This window comes from Tamandua tetradactyla, chromosome 21 (genome assembly GCF_023851605.1).
Source record: "Tamandua tetradactyla isolate mTamTet1 chromosome 21, mTamTet1.pri, whole genome shotgun sequence".
In the NCBI taxonomy this organism is placed as follows: Eukaryota; Metazoa; Chordata; class Mammalia; order Pilosa; family Myrmecophagidae; genus Tamandua; species Tamandua tetradactyla.
The window spans coordinates 2115300-2136567 of NC_135347.1; the positions used below are offsets into that span (position 1 = coordinate 2115300).

The 21268-nt window shown below is 37.7% G+C and overlaps 1 pseudogene; it reads right to left on the reverse strand.

Moving 5' to 3' along the window:
• LOC143665799 (eukaryotic peptide chain release factor subunit 1 pseudogene) overlaps window positions 1–20111 on the reverse strand; it is a 56706-nt pseudogene extending 36595 nt beyond the window's left edge.
• Between the last annotated feature and the right edge of the window lie 1157 nt (window positions 20112–21268).

The window sequence follows — 21268 nt, forward strand, 5'->3', positions numbered from 1 at the left end:
GGAAGAGTAGAGTGTCAGAAGTTTTGTGCTCATCTTCAGAATGGCATATATCTCTAATGGGCATGAGTGTGAAATTCAGTTCACAGTACACATTGAAAAATATTATCTTGAGAGGATTTCAAGGTACTGGTAGACAAAGACTGATGTCCTTTATTAAAATAATGAAGTATTTACACATAAAAGCAGCCAACATTTCTGACAATTTATTTTGTAAAATACATGCTTGAGTAGAGAGGAGCAGAGCTGGCTGTAAATCATCCCAGAGGCAAGTGCCTTTACTAAGATTCTCTAACAGATCCCTTTGTTGCCCAATCTTGTCACAATTCCCTCCCATGCTCATTTCAGCCCTGAGAGAGTCCCACAAGGGTTCAGCATGTTTCCTTCTGGTCTCTGACCCAGAGCATTCCTTGCCCTTGTGGGAATATTTGCGCGTAGCCTGAAGGTGTAAGAGAGTTAGTTTCCCCATGACAGCACTCAACCAATGGGAGAGGTCAGTGGGTACATATGCTCCAGCCTCTTCCTTTCCAGGAGGACAGTTCTAGAAGGCACTCTGTATGGCTGTGGGGAGGGATTGATGGATCTGAGCTCTCACTGCCCACCAGAACAATATCGTTATGACAGCCTTATCGTGACTTTTCCTCATTTCTGTACTTTCTCCATTCCCTGACTCCTATTTTCAGGGATCATCTCCTATTTTAGCTTCCTTCCTTGCTCAGCAAATACCATGCAATGGGTTGGCATAATCAATGGGAGTATAATGGCTCATGGCTTTGAGGCTAGGAGAAAGCCCCAACCAAGGTGTTACCAAGGTGAGGCTTTCTCCCCAAACAGTGGCACTCGGGACTGACTGCTGGTGATCCGTGGCCCTGAGCCCCATCTGTAACATCACAGTGCACATGGCAGCCTCTCCTTTCTTTTCTGGGTTTCGTTGACCTTCAGCTTCTCGCTTCCCCAGGTGTTTTTCTTTTTCTGTCTGAATTTTAGCTCTGTTTATAGAGGACTCTAATATTAGCATTAAGACGCATCCTGACTGAATTGTGCCACACCTTAACTTAAGTAGCCTCCTCAAAAGGTCTTACTTACAGGGGATGCGAGGGTAGTTCAGTGGTAGAATGCTCGCCTGCCATGCAGGAGACTAGGGTTCGATTTCCAGACCATGCATTTCCCAAACAAACAAAGAAATCAACAAAAACAAACAAAAAATTCAAAAAATGTGCTGCAATAAGGGGATACTCATATGGAAAAAGAGTGAAATGTGAGCCTGCCATAGAGTATACAAAAAGAAAAAGGTCTTACAATGAGTTCATACCCACAGGAATGGATTAAGTTTAAGAACCTGTTTTCCTGGGGTATATAGCACTAAGCCACCACACCACCCAAATAAACCATCTGTCTTAGGCTCTGCCCTCCAGAACCAAACCAAGGCATTTACCAATGAATTCTCCTTCCTCAAAATGGACAACAAGGATTTGTAAGATTTTAATGTATTTGTATAAAACATAAAGACAATTTTGGGGATAAGATGCCTACACTACAGTCCTCATGTTTCTCTGATTATTGGCATTACCTTATCTCGGCTATAGTTTCCTTCGTTCTAAAGTAAGAGAGAGAGACACAACTCTCAGTAGCTATGAAATATAGTTTAATCTGCTCATAACTGCTGTGCAGTATTTAATTTATTCTCTTTCTAGATGTGAGATACATCTTAACCAGTAGTGAATACCAGAATCACTGATGAGGTTTATAGTTGTTGTTTCTGTTTGTTATGAATCAAAATAACACATGTTGCACATGGTAAAAATCAAATCATACAAAAGGAACATGCATGAAAGAGAACAATACTTTTTCTGCCTCTTCCCATCTGTTGCCCAGTTCCCAGAAAGAAAATTTACCACTTCTGCATTTGTGGCTTCAGGTAACATTCATACTTTGAAATAATATGCAAAGTCCATAATTTCCTGGTTTAAAAATCGATTCTCCAATACAAAGCAGTAGAATTTAATCCTTTTGAAATATTCTTTGCTTCCACCACTCTATTTTGATAGTTATGTGTTTGTTTAGTTTTTATTTGTAATTCCTTTTAGGCCTTTAGGTAATGAGCTCGACTTCTTCCTGTTCTTCAAATTGACATTATTTCAGTCCATACTGCAACATGAGAACATTGTTTACCTGTCTACCCCATCCCCATGTGCGAGAAGCCCATCTTCTACATTATCAAGGTTGATAATATTGACATTTGAATCTGTAACCATAATGACGTCTTCTGTGTTTTAGCTATTATGTATTCTAAAAGTTGGGAAAGAACACAAACAGTGTTTACACGGTTTTATCAATGCAAATTTGGTTCATGGAATAGCCAAGTAGAGTGCTAGGATTATATTTCCTTCTCCACGGGTTCAAAATCATAATCCTGGGATCCTGTTAAAGGAAGCTCTGTCTGTTGCACTATTAATTTGCAAAGTCTTATGTCCGGTCTAAGCACTCTGTTTTTACATAATTCCAACGTATAACTCCTGCTGAAAATGACTGCCTACAGGGAAATATTTTACAGTGAACTAGGCATTTCCAGAAAACAGATGGGAAAAAAGCAGTATGAAGAACTCTGTACTTTCCAAAACAAAGGTTGCATTATTTTAAATCCAAATGAATGATCAGGGCTTACCTCGTTGTTTCTTTTATATACTTCCTTCTGCTATCTTTGGTTTTAGTCTGCTATTCTATTCCTTAATTCATAAAGTACAAGCTTAGATTATTAATTTGAGTCTTTTCTTTTCCAATATAGGCATTTAATGCTAAAAATTAACCTTAAATTGGTGCTTTAGCTGATTCCTTAGTTGTGATAATTCGTATTTATATTTTCATTCAATTAAAAATATTTTGTAATTTCACTGACAGATCCTCTTTGATCCATGAGTTATTTAGAATTGTGCTGGTTAATTTCCAAATATTTAGAGATTTTTCTAATATCTTTCTGTGATTTATTTCTAATTTAATTCAATTATAGTCTAGAAACCTACCTTGTATTATTTTTATTGCTTAAAATTTGTTAAGATTTTTATTGCCCAGATTATGATCTATCTTGGTGAATGTTCCATCTGCACTTGAAAAGGAAGTATATTCCGCTATCCTCTGGTAGAGATCTATAAATGCCAGTTAGGTCTAGTCATTTAATATTTTTTACTAAATTGCTAAATTTTTTACATAAATTACTTTTTATAGTTTTCACTAATCTTCTGTCTAGTTCTGCTATCAGTTACTAAGGATGAATATAGCTGTGAATGCTCCATTTCTTCTTTTAGTTCCATCATTCCTTTTTATTTTGAAGCTCTTTTGTGTGGTGTATTCACCCATAAATGATTCTTGTAAGTTCTTGAGGAACTGATCCCTTTGTTGTTGTGTAAGTTTCCTCTTTTCTTCTGATAATTTTCCTTGTTCTGAAGGTCGCTTTGTCTGACATTATTATAACTATTCCTTCTTTCCTTTGGTTAGTGTTTGCATGGTGTACCTTTCTCCATTCTGGTAGTGTGTGTGTGTGTGTGTGTGGTTGCGTGGTATACCTTTCTCCATTCTGTTACTAGTGTGTATATGTGTATAACATATAATTGGTCATAATTTTAAATTCAGTCTGATATCAGTGTTTTAACTGGCTTGTTTAAAGTACTCACATTTAATATAATTATGGATATAGTTCAATGAAAATTTACTATCTTCCTAGCACTTTTCAATTTGTTCCATCTACTCATTTTCCCCTCTTTTTCTGGCTTCTCCTATATTTAAAATTTTTGTTAGTTTTTTGGTAAAAGCTAGTTATCAGTGTATAGTCATTGATTTAATAAATTGACAGTGTTGTACAACTAACATCCCAGTTTGAGTTAAAACATTTATATCATCTCAGAAGGACCTCTCATGCCTGTATGTGAGCTTTTCCCATTTCTAAGCCCAGGCCCAGCAGCCACTATCTTGCTTTCTGTATATATAGATTTATCCTTTCTTCATAAAAATGGAATATACAAGGTTGATCCATACAATATATGCACATTTCATATAAATGGAATCACACAATATATAGCATGTAGTAATAATTTATTTCTTTTGATTGTTGAATAGTATTCCATTTAGTGGATATATAAGATTTTATTTATTTATGTGTCAGTTGATGGAAATTTGGATTGTTTCTATAGTTTAACTATTGTGAGCAATGCTCCTGTAAACATTTGCACAAGAGTCCTTGCATGGACATATGTTTGCATTTCTCTTGGGTAGCTATCTAGAAGTAGAACATCTGGATCCTATGGAAAATCTATGTTTAACATACAGCCAAACTTTTCCAAAGTGGCTGCAACATTTTATGTTCTCACCAGCAAAGTGTGAGGTTTACACTTTCTCCATATACTCACCAACACTTATTGTCTGTCCTTTTTATTAGACCCATCTTACTGGGTGTGACCTGGCATTACTTTGGGGTGTTAATTTGCATTTTTCCAATGATGAGCACTTTAACATTATTCCCTGTTTTTGCTCACTATTTACGTATTTTCAAAACTTTCATCCATATTTCTTATGTTATTTATCTTGTAGAGTTGTACTCTGCATACAATTCTATGCTGGTTTGAAAGGATTATGTACCCTAGAAAATCCATGTTTTAATCCTAATCAGTTTTGTGGGAGTGACTGTTTCTTTTAAACCTTATTCAATACTGTATGTTGGAAACTCAATTAGACTATCTCTACAGAGATGTGACTCCACCCATTCCATATGAGTCTTGATTACTTTGCTTGAACCCTGTAAAAGAGGCAGCATTTTGGAGAAAGCTTCAGAATGATGAAAGTAACAGAGACATGAGAACTACAGAGTCCACCAGCCAGCGACCTTTGGAGAGAAAGGAGAATGCCCCTGGGGAGCTTCACGAAGCAAGAGTCCTGAAAAGGTCACCATGTTTTCCAGCTGAGAGGGAAACTCTGAACTTCATTGGCCTTTCTTGAGTGAAGATAACTTCTTGTTGGTGCTTTAATTTGGACATTTTATAGACTTGCTTTAATTGGGACATTTTCTCAGCCTTAGAACTGTAAACTAGGAACTTATTAAATTCCCCTTTCTAAAAGCCATTCTATTTCTGGTATATTTAATTCTGGCAGCTAGCAAACTAGAACAAATTCCATTATTATAAATATGTGACTTGCAAATATTTTCTCCAAATCTGTGATTTGTCTTCATTTACTTGATGGTGTTGTGTGAAGGGTAACAGTTTTTCACTTTGATTAAATCCAATTTATCAGCATTTTCTTTTATATAATTTGCCTTTTGGTCATATCTTTTTACTTAACCCAAGGCACAAAGATTATCTCCTATATTTTCTTCTAAAAGTGTTAAAATTTTAAGTCCTACATTTAGATCTGTGATCCTATTTTGAGTTTTTGTGTGTGTACCATATGAGGTAAGGGTATAAAGTCATAATTTTACTTGTGAATCTCCAAATTTTTCAGGACAAATTGCTGAAGGCAATCATTTCCTCATTGAATTTTCCTTGCCACTTTGTCAAAAATCAACAGATCATAAATACAAGGGTGTAATTTTGGACTTTTGGTTTTTGTTTCATTTATTTAATTGTCTCTCCTTATGCCAATACCACATTGTCCGGATTATTGTAGCTTTATATGTTTTTAAATTGAGTATTGTAAGTCTTTTAACTTTGTTCTTCTTTATCAAAATCATCTTGGATTTTCTGGAACATTTGCATTTCCATAGAAATTTTAGTCAGATTGTCAACTTACACAAAAAGAAAACCCACTGAAATTTTCATATGGATTTCATTTAATCTATGGTTCAATATGGGGAAAACATAGACATCTCTGCATTTATTTAGATTGTCTTTTATTTTTTTCAGTAATTTTCATAGTTTGCATTGTACAAGTCTAATACTTCTTTTTTAAAATTTATTCTCTTTGATTCCCAGAGCCTGCCCATGCAAAAAAAAAAAAAATAGATTAATTCATTCTCAAGTATGTTTTATTATTTTGTTGCTAATTTAATAGGAATTATTTACCTAAATTTATTTTTGGATAGTTCTTAGATAATATAAATTAAATTTATATTTATGTATTTAATTTCTATTCTGTGACTTTGGTGCACTTATTAATTGTAGTTAGTGTATTTGTAAATTTCTTTTTTTTTTTTAACATGGGCAGGCACCAGGAATCGAACCCGGGTCCTCTGGCATGGCAGGTGAGCATTTTTGCCTGCTGAGCCACCGTGGCCCACCCTGTAAATTCCTTTTTAAAATACATATGGTATCATGTAGTTTTCAAAAAAAGAGGATATTTCATTTTCTCCTTCTCAATCCTTTTACCCATATTTCTTGACTGATTGCAATGTCTAAGGTCTCCAGTCAAATCTTTATTAGAAGTAGTTGAAGCAGATAGCCTTGCCTTGACCTGTTCAAAATGGTGTTAGCTGTCAGTTATTCATAGATGCCCTTTATCAGGTGAAGGAATAAATTCCTAATTTATTCGGGTTTTCTTTCATCATGATTGGATGTTGGGTTTTGACAAGTGAATTTTCTTCATCTATTAAGATGTCCTTTATTCTATCAATATGGTATATTATATCAATTGTTTTTTAAAAATATCAAACCAACTATTCCTGGATATATCTCCTTGATCTTGATTTATATTTTTTTTCTATATGCTGCTCAATTTGGTCTTCTAATGCTTTGTTAAGGTGATTTTTTTCAATGTCCACACACAGGAATGGTTTTGCTACATACTTTTCTCATGATGTTTCTGTCTGTGATGGTGACCTCATAGAATGAGTCAGGAAATGCTGCCTCTTCCTCTAACTTCTGAATATTTTTGAAAGATTGACATTATTTCTTCTATAAATCTTTGATACAATTCATTGGGGAAGCCATCTATCTGTGTTTGCATTTTACTCCATGGGAAGATTTTTAATTACAAATTAATTTTCATTCTTTATTATAGATCTATTCATATTCTCTATTACTTCTTGAGTCATTTTTAATGAAGTAAGTTGTGTACTTCTAGGAATTTGTAAATTTTGTCTGAGGTGCCTAATTTTTTTTTGCACAAAAAGTTCACAGTCATGCCTTTAATTTTTAAATTTTTGTAAGGTCTTTAGTGATGTCTCCTCTTTTGTACCTGATTTTGGTAATATTTCTGTTTTCTATTTTAGCTAGTCTTGCTAAAGATTTGTCAATTTTGTTGCTCTATTTAAAGAAGCGGATTTTGGTTTAATTGATTTTCCCCATTGTTTTCCTTTTTTCTATTTATTGATTTCTACTCTTGTCCTTACTATTTCCTTCCTTGTGTTTGCTTTGGTTCAGTTTACTCTTCATTTCTAGTTTTTAAGGTGGAGTTTTAGGTTATTGGTTTGATATTTTCATTTCTGACATCTATATGAATATATTTAGATCTGTATGGATATAGATAGAGATAGAGGTATAGAAATATATAATGGCTGTAAAGGGAATCCCCTTTAAGCATGAATCTAGTTTAATTCCATACATTTTCATATGTCATGTTTTCATTTTCATTTGGATTTATATTTTCCAATTCCCTTTGTAACTCGTTCTTTGAAATGTGGGTTAGTTAGTAGTGTATTGAATATTTTACAAATATTTGTGGATTATAGAAAAATTTTCTGTTGCTTTCTAAATTAATTTAATTGAAGTTGAAGAGCATACTTTGTACTTCAATCTTTTTAAATATATTGAAACTACCCTTTAGAGTGTTCCATGTACAAGTGAAAAAATATTTATTCTGCTGTCCTTGTTGGCGTGGTCTACAGATATCAATTAGGTCAATTGATTGATAGTATAATTTAAGTCTTATATATCCCTGCTAATTTTCTGCTAGTTAAGCTATCAAATATTAAGATGGTACAGCAAAATATCCAACTCTTGTTTTTTTATTAAAGAAGCAATGGGTTAAAGATCATGAAAAAATACAGGTTTCCCATATACCACCCCACCACTCACACCTTGCATTGTTGTGGAACGTTTGCTATAATTGATGATAGTGCATTTCTATAGCTGTAATATTATTAATTAAAGATCATGGCTGTAGTAGTGATGGTTTTGCAGGGAAACAGAACCAACAGGAGACATCTGTAAATATGAGATTTTATAAAAGTGTCTCATGCAACTGTGGGGATGCACTAGTCCAAATTCCATAGCGCAGGCCACAAGATGGCAACTCTGATGAAAGTCTTCAATGAATTCCCCAGGAGAGGCTGGCTGGCTGAAGTGGAGAAAGATTCTCTCTTCTGACTTTTCCTTTAAAGTTTCCAGCTGATTAGATTAAACACCACTTATTGCGCAAGACATTCCCCTCAGCTGACCTCCGATATAATAAACCATAGATGCAATCAACATGTTAATGGTTAAGTCCACAAAATGTCCTTACTCCTTACAGTAATTGGTAGGCCAGTGCTTGCTTGACCAGACAACTGGGCACCATCACGTGGCTAAGTTGTCACATGAACCTAACCATCACAGTCCACCCTTTGTCAAATTGGAAGCTATACACATCATCTTAAACCATGCTTAAATTCTAAAATAAAATAATAACAAACCTATTTTTTGCCTAACAATACTCAACTGTCATGCATACAACTGGAAATGCACTAAATCTCTCCAGAATAAGGTGTAAGGCCTTAGTTAATATTCACTCTTAAACTTGAGAATCCTATAAATTTAATATTATGACATAAACAATACAACTTATGTCATATAATAAGGGGTTAAGAGAAGAAAACAAAGATAATTGCTTTATGTACAAGTATAAACATGCTCACAACAAAACAAGCAACAAATATTCATACCATTTTTATCAGTGTTCTCTAAAGAAACAGAACCAGAGATTTATAAAGGTTTCTCACACACCCACAGGAATTCAAGAGTCCAAAATCCTTAGGGCAAGCTGTGAAGCTGACAGTTCCAATGAAGGGTTTCAGTGAACTCCACAGGAGAGGCTTGCTGGCTACAGAAGCAGTGAAAAGTCTTTTTCCTTTAAAGACTTCAACTGATTGGATTATATCATTTGCAGGGGACATGTCCTTAATTGATTGTAGATGTAATCAGCCATAGCTGCAATCAACTGACTGATGATTTAATAAACCAGCCTTCCAGTTTAACAACCAGCCGCTCAATATCCTTGCAAGAATGGTCAGGTCAGTGCTTGCCTGACCAAACAATTGGGTATCATCACCTGCCCAAGTTGACACCGAGCCTAACCATCATACCTCTACAGTCTTTATTTCTGTAACTGGTTGATTGGTTGTAGCTCATATTTATTACTACTTCCTTCCACTACACATTTCATGTTCCTTTACTCTCAGCAAGCACCTCAGCTGGCCATGATTCTTCATCCTGTGGGGTAACCCAAACCATCATTCATGAAGTTTCTGGGCCATTGATAGTCCTGCCTGGATGGGGTAGTTGCAGTTCTCCATTGCCTTTAATCGCAGGGCATGGTAGTACAAGAGATACACTAGGGGATCTTCTGCATTCCAGGAAATGCTTCTTTACCTCCATTGTGTAGTTGCAGTGCTATTTCCCCTTGACAAGGTCAATCACCCTATCCAGGACAGTAATCCCTTCTTTTTCTGTTGATTCATAGGCATGAGAAGCCCAAAGTGGCCAGATGGCAGTCTTAATTTCCAGTTTGATGGAATAGTTATTCTATCTCCTAATGGAAGCATTCTTCTTTCTGAACTAAGACCTATAGACCAGCAGAGTTCAAAGTTGCAGAGACAGGAAACAAAAATTTTCCTAATGGGTCACCAGGAGTAATAGTGGGTGGTTACACTCCCATTTCCACCTCTTGATTCCTGGGCCTGTGAAACTTGGCTATGGGAGAAATTGCACCACAGATTGGATGCTGATTCAGAGCATACACAGCCTCTTGGAGAACATCACCCCAGCCCTGCCACCTAGTTGGTGGCAAAATTGAGTCTTAAAGGGTCATTCCACTGTTCTCTTAATCCAGCTGATTCAAGATAATGGGGAACATGGTAAGACCAGAGAATTCCATGAAGCACATGTCCATTCCCACATTTCATATTATGTGAAGTGGGTCCCTTGTTCAGAAGCAATGCTGTATGGAATACCATTCTGTAAGTAAGAATAAGGCGTTCTGTAAGCCCATGGATGGTATCTTTGGCAGAAACATTTCATTCAGGGAAGGCAAACCCATATCCAGAGTTTGTGTCTAATCCAATTAGAACAAATCACTGCCCCTCCAATGATGGAGGTGTTCCAATATAATCAACTTGCCACTACATCCTAAGCTGATTACATTGGGGAATGGTACCAAATCAGGAAATGAGTGTGGGTCTATGTTGCTGGCAGATTGGGCACTCAGTAGTGGCTGTAGCCAGGTCAGCCTTGGTGAGTGGAAGCCCAGGTTGTTGAGCCCTTGTGTAACCTCTATCCCTACCACCATGACCACTATGTTCATGAGCCTATTGGGCAATAGCAGAAGTGGCTGAAGAAAGAGGCTGACTGATAGCCACAGAATGAGTCAATTTATCCACTTGATTATTAAAATCTTCCTCTGCTGAAGTCACTCTCTGGTGAGCATTCACATAGGACACAAATATCTTCGTGGTTTTTGCCCACTCAGAAAGGTCTATCCACATACCTCTTCCCCAGACCTCTTTGTCACAAATCTTCCAGTCGTGCTCCTTCCATGCCCCTGACCATCCAGCCAAAGCATTAGCCACAGCCCATGATTCTGTATACAAACACACCTCTGGCCAGTTCTCCTCCTGTGCAAAATGAACAACCAGATGCCCTGCTTGAAGTTTCATGCACTGGGAGGATTTCCCCTCACTACTGTCCTTCAGGGACATCCTGAAAGGGGCTATAGTGCTGCATTTATCTGCTTTTGTGTGGTACCTGCATATCATGCAGAACCATTTGTAAACCAGGCCCGAGTTTTCTCTTCCTCAATCAACATACAGTATGGAGCTCCTCAAGAGCCCAAAGCTCTGGTCTGGGAAAGAGAAGGCAATGTGGGAGGAGTGGGGACTGGGGTATTTGAGCCACTTCTTCATATAACTTACCTTCAGGACCTGCTTGGGCCCTATCTCATATATCAATTTCCATTTTATGATGGAGTACTGTTGCGCACGCCCGATTTTATGACTTGGTGGGTCAAAACAACACCGAGCTCATGATACATAACTCAAGTTTCTTGGTGGCCCATGGGTAAGCATTCAGTCTATACTAAGGCCCAATAATAAGCCAAAAGCTGTTTCTCAAAAGGAGAGTAGTTATCTGCAGAGGATGGCAAGATCTTACTCCAAAATCTCAAGGGCCTGCATTGTGATTCTCCTACAGGCCCTGCCAAAGCTCCAGAGAGCATCCTGTTTGCCATTGACACTTCTAGCACCATTGGATTTGTGGGATCATATGGCTTGTTCTAGTTTACAAGCTACTGGAATGGGATATACCAGAAACAGAACAGCTTTTAAAAGGGGGAATGTATTAAGTTGCAAGTTTACTGTTTCAAGGCTGTGAAAATGTCCCAATTAAAGCAAGTCAATAAAAATGTTCAAATTAAGACACCAACAAGAGGTTACTTTCAGTCAAGAAAGGCTGATAAAATTCAGGGTTTCTCTGTCAACTGGAAAGGCATATGGGGACGTCTGCTAGTTTTCTCTCCAAGCTTCTTTTTACATGAAGCTCCCCTGGGGGCATTTTCCTTCTTCATCTCCAAAGGTCTCTGGCTGCCTGGGTTCTGTGTTCTTGGGGCTCTCAAGCTCTCTCCGAAATGTTTACTCTTTTAAATGATTCCAGTAAACTAATCAAGACCCACCTGGAATGGGTAGAGTCACAACTCCCTCTAATCAAAGGTTAATACCCACAATTGGGTATGTCACAGCCCTGTGGAGATAATCTAATCAAGTTTCCAACATGCAGTGCTGGATAGGGATCAAAAAAAAAAAAAAAACAGCTGCTTCCTCAAGATGGATCAGGATTAAAACATGGCTTTGATAGGGAAACATAATCCTTTCAAACCAACACATGGCCCAAGTGACAAAGCAGCATACACAGCACCCTGGACCTGTCACAGAGCCTCCTTGTATTCATCTCCCCACTCAAAGCTAGCTGCTTTTCTGGTCTCTTGTTAAATGAGCCAGAGCAGCAAACCCAAATGTGGAATATGTTGCCTCCAAATTCCAAAGAGATCAACTAGGCATTGTGCCACTTTTTTTTTTTTTTGGTTGTAGGAGGAACCAGATGCAACAGCTTATCCTTCACCTTCGAATGGATGTATTAACATGTCCCACACCAGTAGACAGCTAGAAATTTCACTGAGCTGGAAGTTCCCTGTATTTTTGTTGGATTCATTGCCTATCCTCTGACATGCAAATACTTTACTAATAAGTCTGGAGTAGTTGCTATGTGCTGGTTTGAGAGCATGTATGTCCCCTAGAAAAGCCATGTTTTAATCAAAATCTCATTTTGTAAAGGGAGAATAATCCCTATTCAATACTGTATTCTGTGATTGGATCATCTCCAGCGGTTGATAAACTGGATTAGGTGACAACATGTCTCCACCCATTTGGGTGGGTCTTGATTAGTTTCTGAAGTTCTATAAAACAGGAAACATTTTGGACAATGAAAGAGATTCAGAGAGAGCAGAGAAGAACAACATAGCCACGAGAAGCAGAGAGCCCACAAGGCAGCAATGGAAATGAAGGAAAACGCCTCCCAGGAAGCTTCATGAAACAGGAAGCCAGGAGAGAAAGTCAGCAGATGACACCGTGTTCACCATGTGCCCTTCCAGCTGAGAGAGAAACCCTGACGGTGTTCACCACATGCCTTCTCACTTGAGAGAGAAACCCTGAACTTCATCGGCCTTCTTGAAAGATATCTTTCCCTGGATGGATGCCTTTGATTGGACACTTCTATAGACTTGCTTTAATTGGGACATTTTCTCAGCCTTAGAACTGTAAACTAGCAACTTATTAAATTCCCCTTTTTAAAAGCCAATCCATTTCTGGTATATTGCATTCCGACAGCTAGCAAACTACAACATGCTATATTGCTCACTAGGTCCTATCAGCATGATATCATCAATGTAATAGACCAGTGTGATGTCTTGTGGAAGGGAGAAACAACCAAGGCCCCTTCGGACAAGATTATGGCATAGGGATGGAGAGTTTATATACCCCTGAGGTAGGTAGGATAGTGAAGTTATATTGCTGGCCTTGCCAGCTGAAAGCAAATGTTTCTGGTGGTCCTTACTAACAACTATTAAGAAAAAAGTATTTGCCAGATTAATAGCTGCATACCAGGTCCCAGGGGTTGTGTTGACTTGCTCAATGATACTATATCTGGAAAAACAGCTGCAATTGAAGTCACCACCTGGTTAAGATAATGATATCTACTGCCATCCTCCAAGACCCATCTGTTTTCTGCACAGGTCAAATAGGAGAGTTGAATGGGAATGTGGTGGGATCACCACCCCTGTGTTCTTCAAGTCCTTAAGAGTGGCAGTAAACTCTGCAATCCCTCCAGTAATCCAGTACTGATTCTGATTTACTGTTTTGCTTGGCAGGGATGATGATAGTGGCTTCCACTGGCCTTTCCTACCTTAATAGCCTTCAGTCCACAACTCAGGGAACCAATGTGGGGATTCTGCCAGTAGCTCAATATGTCTATTCCAAATACGCATCCTGGAACTGGGGAAATAACTACAAAATGGGTTCAGGGACCCACTGGACCCACTGGGCCCACTATGAGATGGATCTGAGCTTAAACTCCATAGATCATCTGACCCCATAAACCCCTACTCTTGACTGGTGGACAAGACTGATGTTTTGAATCTCCTGAAATTAATGTCACTTCTGAGCCAGTGTCTAACAATTTCCTAAATATCTGATCATTTCCTTCCCCCCAGTGCACAGTTACCCTGGTAAAAAGCCATAAGTCACCTTGGGGAAGGTTGGGAAGAAGATTAGTAGTATAAATTTTTTACACTGTATCATGTCTTCCCCTTTATTCTGTTAATGTGCTGTATTTCATTATTCATAGATTTTCTTATGTTGAACCAACCTTGCATACCAGGGATAAATCCCACTTGATCCGTTTGTATAATTATTTTACTATGCTGTTGGATTCAGTTTGCTAGTATTTTGTTGAAGATTTTTGCATCTTCAAACCCTCACAGGCTCATACCTGCTCTTATCTTCCACAACTCTTCCTTTAATGCTTTCTCCCCTAGCCACACTGCCCATCTTCCATTCCCTTACATGTGCTTCTTCTCAGCTCAATCCTTTGCCGTACTAGGTCATCTGACTTAAATGTTTCCTCCAATTTAATCAGGTACCTTCTTTAGTTTTCCTTATTCTACCTCATTTGAATTCTTCAGAAGAGGCTTCACTGGACTCCTTACATGTTCATTTTACTGTGGCTTTTCCTTCATCCCTTTATCATAGTTGAGACTTTTGGTTTATTTGGATAATTTATTTTTATTTTTGTTTCTTAACAACTAGACTGACAGTAGGGATCATATCTGTTTTTAGCTCACCATTGAATCCCAATCCTGAGGCAAGTACTTGGTACATAGTAGGTACTTAATCAATATTTGTTGCATGAATGTGGCATTTTCCTCTCTCTCAACATGTCCCAGGTTGAACTAATCATTTCTAATTTTATGATCCCAAATAGTATCTATATGAAGCTTTTGCGATTCAGGATGGGCTGATAAATGACAGGTTTGATATTGATTGGTGTCATGGTCAGGTTTTGTGTCAACTTGGCCAAGTGGTGGTTGGGCAAGTGATGGCTTGCCTGTTGTAATGAGGACATTTCATAGAATTAAATCATGATCACGTCAGTTGTATCCACAGCTGATTCCATTTGTAATCAGCCAAAGGGTTATGTCTTTTGCAATGAGTGATGCTTAATCTAATCACTGAAAACTTTATAAGGAGGTTTCAGAAGAGACAGGCTCTTCCTGTTTCGGCTGGTGAGCCTCTCCTGTGGAGTTTGTCCAGACCCTCCACTGGAATTGTCTGCTTCACAGCCTGCTCTGTGGATGTTGGACTCTGTGTTCCCGTGGTCATGTGAGACACTTTTATAAAATTTATATTTGCGAGTGTTCCCTTCTCTAGAAAACCCTATGGCATATAGTCCATTAAAAATTTTTGGCCATAAAATGCAGAAAGAAATTTGGCATCAGCGTGAGTAAAGTGTTCTGAGTGCAATGATGGCTCTTGATTCTCTGAGCTCTGTAAATATAAAAATATTTATTCTAGTTAAGGTTGGCTAAATGTGGAAATTACAAATGGGCTCCAGAATGTCAGCAACCTGACCCTAAAAGATTTATTCATCACTCACACTACATACCTAGTGCTGCTGTTTAGTGAAGGGGACTATACCAAAACCAGTTTAATTGAAATTTTGCTGTCTAGAACATTACCAATTACAATGGCAAAGGAAGGGAATGCACAAAGAACTTAAATGTGATTTTCTAGGGTTTGACTCAGAAGTAATGCTTGCCATTTCTGCTCATAATACATTGGCTAAGTCTAGTCACATGAGTCCATTTAATTCATAGACGTCTAGAAAATCTTGGAGAACAATATTCGGTGAGCAGTAATTACTTCTGCCAGAGTATTCATGTTTAAATTATTCATTTACCTCTTAAGTTTAGAGTTTTCAAATGAACATCTATTAAACAAAGTATAACCTAGTATATGCATAAAATTGCATGTGCATCTACTCTGTGTGTCTAGGGTATAACGGCCCAGATTAATTTTATATCTTATTGATTTTTCTTCCAGAGCAGAGAGCTAGAATGTGGATTAACCCAAGTTTCAAACATAAGTCTGTTATGTTTTGCCTGACTGAAATATTCCAGAAGACATATTAGAATAATTGTAATATTACCAATTTCTTGGTATCTTGTATTACATTTCCCTGAATTTTCTTAATGAGGCATTCTCAGAAGTTCTATTGATTATTGTTATTTTGTTTTGCTTCCATACCCTTGAATGGTCTATATTTTTGAGGCTCTACTGCTGTCTTAGCCTTTCCGATTGTATGAATTTTTGTTTTGTCTTGTTTTTCCTTCTGTAAGTATTGCATCAGGAGTTGTGGAGAGTTGTTGAACCAGACAGAGGTGCAGGTAACCAGACAATGTTCTGTGGGTCTATTCACAATATGGCTTCAATAGTTGAGCTGTGTGACCTTGAAAAATTTCTTCATTTCTTCAAGTCTTGTCTTCCCTTTATGTAGAATTAGGTTTATAGTACTTCCTTGAGGTTTTTAAATTTAAAATAATAGGAAACAATAACCTATATAAAATACCTAACTCAATGCTTGGCACCTAACAGACACTAAGTAAATGTTACTTCCTTGTTATCAGATTGCTCATTCAGAGACTGTGTGGTCGAGTAGAAAGACTCCTGAAGAACTGTGCTGGAATCTCATGCATTATTATTTACTAAGAGGATAACAAATGCATGTTATTTGGAATTTATAAATATGATTTTTATGCTATGAAATAGGCACACTAAAGGCCACCTGACCATGTGGTCATAAAAGAGTCAGTCAGGGATGAGAAATGTGCTTCTGAGATCTGACTACGGAAGTTCACATCCCGATGTGTCATTCAACTTGCTGGTAAACTTGGATTTCTAGGTGTTCACCCAAAGCAAGAATAACTTTATTTGGAAGGCAAGGTTAAATTTTCTTTCCTTTAAAATGTGCAATAGGGTGGACATTTCAGAGCAGCAAAGCTTTATTCATCATTCAAAACAATTTGATTATTTATGCAAAATTCAAGTGTCTCTACTTTAGTTTCACTCCTCTGCTTGTGAAAAGTCAACAAAGTTTTCTATGAACCACCAACCTTTTAAAGATTGGAGATGTAGAGTTTTTCCTGCAACCATTCACGTGCTTTCAAATAGGGTGCCCTGGCCCTTTTATAGCCTCTCCTAGGTCAGGATTAAACAGCAGTGATGGCAGAAGATCAACCACTCCTTTCTCACATTTGAGGCAAGTTTACTGGAAAAGTCCCTATGATTTTTGGTAATAGCCTTAAACCACAAACCAGCACTTTCTGAACAGTTTTTCCCCCACATAGAAAATTTTCAATCTTTAGACACTCCATTTGCAATAAAGAAAATATTATCTTTCTGAGAAAGATGCACAAGATCTCAGTGTGACTTTCTTTAGAACAAGACCAATCACAGTTTATTCATTTAATTTGTTTCATGAAGATGCATCAGTTGTAAGGTGCAGTAGGGGACCGCTTCCTGCCTTTCCTTGTCCTGAGACCCACAGACAAATCCTCTGGTCTGGAGTGGTATCTCAGCTCCGAGGTTGGATGCCGAAGGCTGGCTGACTCTCTTCAGAGTGTGGAGAGATAAGACCTACCGGGACTGGCATCCCTCCACCATGGAGCAAACACAAGAAGGATGTCGTGGGTTCAAAATCTCCCTGTGTAGACCATGGGAGACCAACACCCACTAGTGAAGCTGATCTTGCTCTGTCTCTTCTCTGTGTGGGTAAAATGTTGTCCCAGCCAGTGCCAGTGTGAGTCATGATTTTTTTGGAACCCCACACCTAAAAACCGGGGAGTGGGTTGTGACCCTAGGACTGCTGTTCCTGCGGCAGGCGTTGTTGTACTCCACATGGTGAGACACCTCTCTTGGAGGAGGTGCTTGGTGTTTCTTGTTCTGACCGACAGTCGGTACAGCTGGCCAGGGGCCGACAGTCCAACAATTTGGTGCAGTCATCAGGGTGCCAACTTAAAGTGAGGGTAAGGGTCTTTGGGGCATCAAAAAGCCTCCTAAACCCCTAGGCAAGATTCTTCATCTCTTTAAGCCCCACTCTTCTTGTTCATTAAATGAAAATAAGGTGAGTAACATTACTAGAAGGAAGTATAATAATGAGAAGAATAGCCTTCTCTTGGTGGTCGGGTGCAAGGGAAAGACTCACCAAAAGTAAGTTAACTCTTATTTGAAGTAGCTATGGTAAAGGAAATACAGCTATCACCAACTCCACAATTTGGTTAGTGGTAAATTTCTATAGTAAGCAGTATATTTTCAAATAGCACAGAAAAACACCCTAAACCTTACAATTTTAAGAGTATATGGCCTATTTAATTAAATTGTTAGTGACGTCCTATGTTCTCACATTTGTGTGAATCATCAAGTGTTGATATTCATAGTATGAATACTCATATGTGTATGTCATACAAGATAGCAAGAAATTCTTAACTAAAGGTTAGTAGACAAGTTTGTGCTTTTTATTAAATGATGAAAATATTTTTGTAATTCTTGTGTTGGGGCTGATTATATTTAGTAAAGGACAGGTGTCATAGTCACTGTTTTAGATTTGGATTCAGAACTGATTTCTAAGCTCCCTAAGAATTCTCTTTGATTTTTAGAGACTCATCTCATCCTTTGGCCAAAGATATTAATTTGGGGCTTTTGGATATCTGCAGAATATTTTGAATGAAATATTACAAAGTGTGAAGAAATGCTCAGAAATTTCAAAAGTGATTTTTGGAGCAGTAAAATTATTGAATAGCCTTAAGATGATTTTTGGAAACAATTGCCACTTTCTGGAATATTAATTTTAGTGAATACAAACACATATTTATAGCAAGTTTTAGAATTGGTTTATTTAAGTAAGGTTTTATAGTTAACATATAGTTAGTGCATTTTGATAAAAGAGAAAACTTTGTTTTCAGAGTTCTATCATGAGGATTGTAAGATATTAATTTTTACCTACATTCTAGACTTGCGTTAAAGAATAAATGAACTTACAAAATTGTTTCTATCTCACATGAATTATTGGTCTTGAATTTTTGAATCTTTGAGCCCTCTTCTATGTTTTATAGATTTGTATCCAAGTTCTTATTTCAGTAGTTAGGATATAGATATCATTATTTCCTCTTCAGTGGTACATCAGAAGAAAGCTATTAAACAAGCCATAACATCAATGAAGCATTTATTTTCTTTTTTCTAAATAAAGATCAAATAGCTCAAGAATAATGGCAATATCAGAGACATAGTTTCCAATGAATTTCATTCACCTTGCTTTTTCCTAAAGGAGGAAAAGTTGGTGTTGTCATGTGGTTTCATTAGAGGTAAACCAGAGAGATTTATTTATTTATGAGTTACTCAGGTTAGATAATTTGCATTCATAACTATATTAAAGAAATTGCATGTGAAAGTGGCTATTAAAAAATAACTAGGGATTTATTTCTAGCTGAGATCAAAATAAATCAATTGTATATAAAACTAACTAAATATACATATGAAACATTAATAACACATTCTTTAAAAGCAAATAGATCTACTTTAGATATCGTTTTTGGTATCTTTTTTCTTTTTCTTTCAGATAAGAAACCATCACAGTTTGATATCACAGAGTATTGAAATGTCTGACTTTTAATAGAAATATCCAGGGTGGAAGTGCTGGTGGTGGCAGGGTGAAGCAGATAGCATCCCAATTCCACATCATTTTGTCCATGTGCAAACTCTCTTCCAGGATTGCACATCACTAAAGACAGATGTAGTCATCTGCACACTGTTTTGAGGAAGACATCTCCTCTCTTCTGTTTCCTATTTACAATTCCACTGGGTTCATAAAATGGTCAGATGCTACAGAGCTATGAACAAACTACTGCGCTTTTAATAGAGCCATTCATCTGCTCCTTTTGAAGGTTAGCGCTCGCTCTCTCGGGAGGGTTCTCAGATAATAAGAGGAAAATGAATGCTAGTTGAGCACCTGTAATCAAATTACTCTTAATTCCCTCAACTCCTGTCAGATATTGAGCTCCTCATATCGTTTCATAGGTGGGCATTTACAGACCCCCATGGTATAATGCAGTTAGTTTCCTTTCCCGCTTCCCTTTCTCTTTCCTGTTCTCCAGCCACCATCCATCACGACTGGGTAAATCCTGTCAGGGGGAAAGTTCCAGCCGCTCACACAGTCCGACGCCGGGTCAGTCTGGTTTACCCTTGCACCTGTCACTCTGCAGCATTCAGCTTGGGAGAAAGGCAGCACAGAGCAAGGTCCCTGGAATGGATGTGGCAACGTGCCCAGGGTTTCAACAGGCATAGCGCCGGCTCAGCAGCAGTCCTGGTGGGATGCTAATGCTCCTGAAAAGAATCCACAGTCCACCCTGCCCCCACTTCCTAAAAAAAGGACTGATTGATGTAAAAAATGCTTGCTGCTTAAAACCTAGAGCAAAGCATAATTTAGTCCAGACTCTCGCAGACCCAACATGTCACGTGTAACAAAACACGTGCAGTACAAAGCACTGGGCTTCTGAGTCTTTCAGCTGGTCCATAACTCATCCTATTCTAAAGGCTGCAGAGGGAATTTGTAGAATGGGGTGAAGTGTTCCATTTCATTTGTATTGTACCACTTGGGAGCTGAGATGAATTCAGGATGCGGCCTCAGACATGCTTGGAATTTCATTGATTTTACTTTGTGGTTGGAACTTACATATTCTTTCCAGCTCCTCTTTTTAATCTCAATTTTTGTTGAATATTATCCATGGAAGATAATAACTTTACACAATCGTGGAGGAAAGTAGAACTCTGAAGGAATTGTCTTTTTAATTTTACCCTGAGTAACTTTTCTCATGAAAAACCTGAGCCAGAGATATGCAAAAATACAAATCTAAGAATATGTACCCTTAGAATGAAAATAACGAATAAACTGTATTCTAAATAACTATCTGCAAATGGATGACTCATTTACCAGTTGTTGCCTAATGAATGAATGTTAATGTTTAATATTAGTCAAAGTTCTTCAGAGAACCAGAATCAACAGGCTGTGTGTGTGTGCACACATGTATGTATGCATGCATATATGGAGAGAGGAATTTATTTTAAAGAATTGGATCAAGCAATTGTGGGGGGCTGGCAAAGCTGAATTCTGTAAGGCAGGGAAAGTCCAGAAACAGTGATGTTGAAATGATGAGTCTGAAATCCACAGGGGAAGTCGGTGGCCTGGAAATTAAGAGCGAATTAGTGGGTGTATGTGGTCTCAAGACAGAATTTCTTCTCTCCAGAACCCTCTGTTCTTTGCATTTAAGACCTCCCACCAATTGGATGAGCCGACCCATCTCATGGAGTGTGATCACCTTTACTTCAGATGCTAATCCATTCTATGAAATGCCTCCATAGCAACGGTTAGGCCAATGGTTGACCAAACAATCTAAGTTGACACCAAAAATTAACCATCACATGTTGAAAATGTCTATTTTA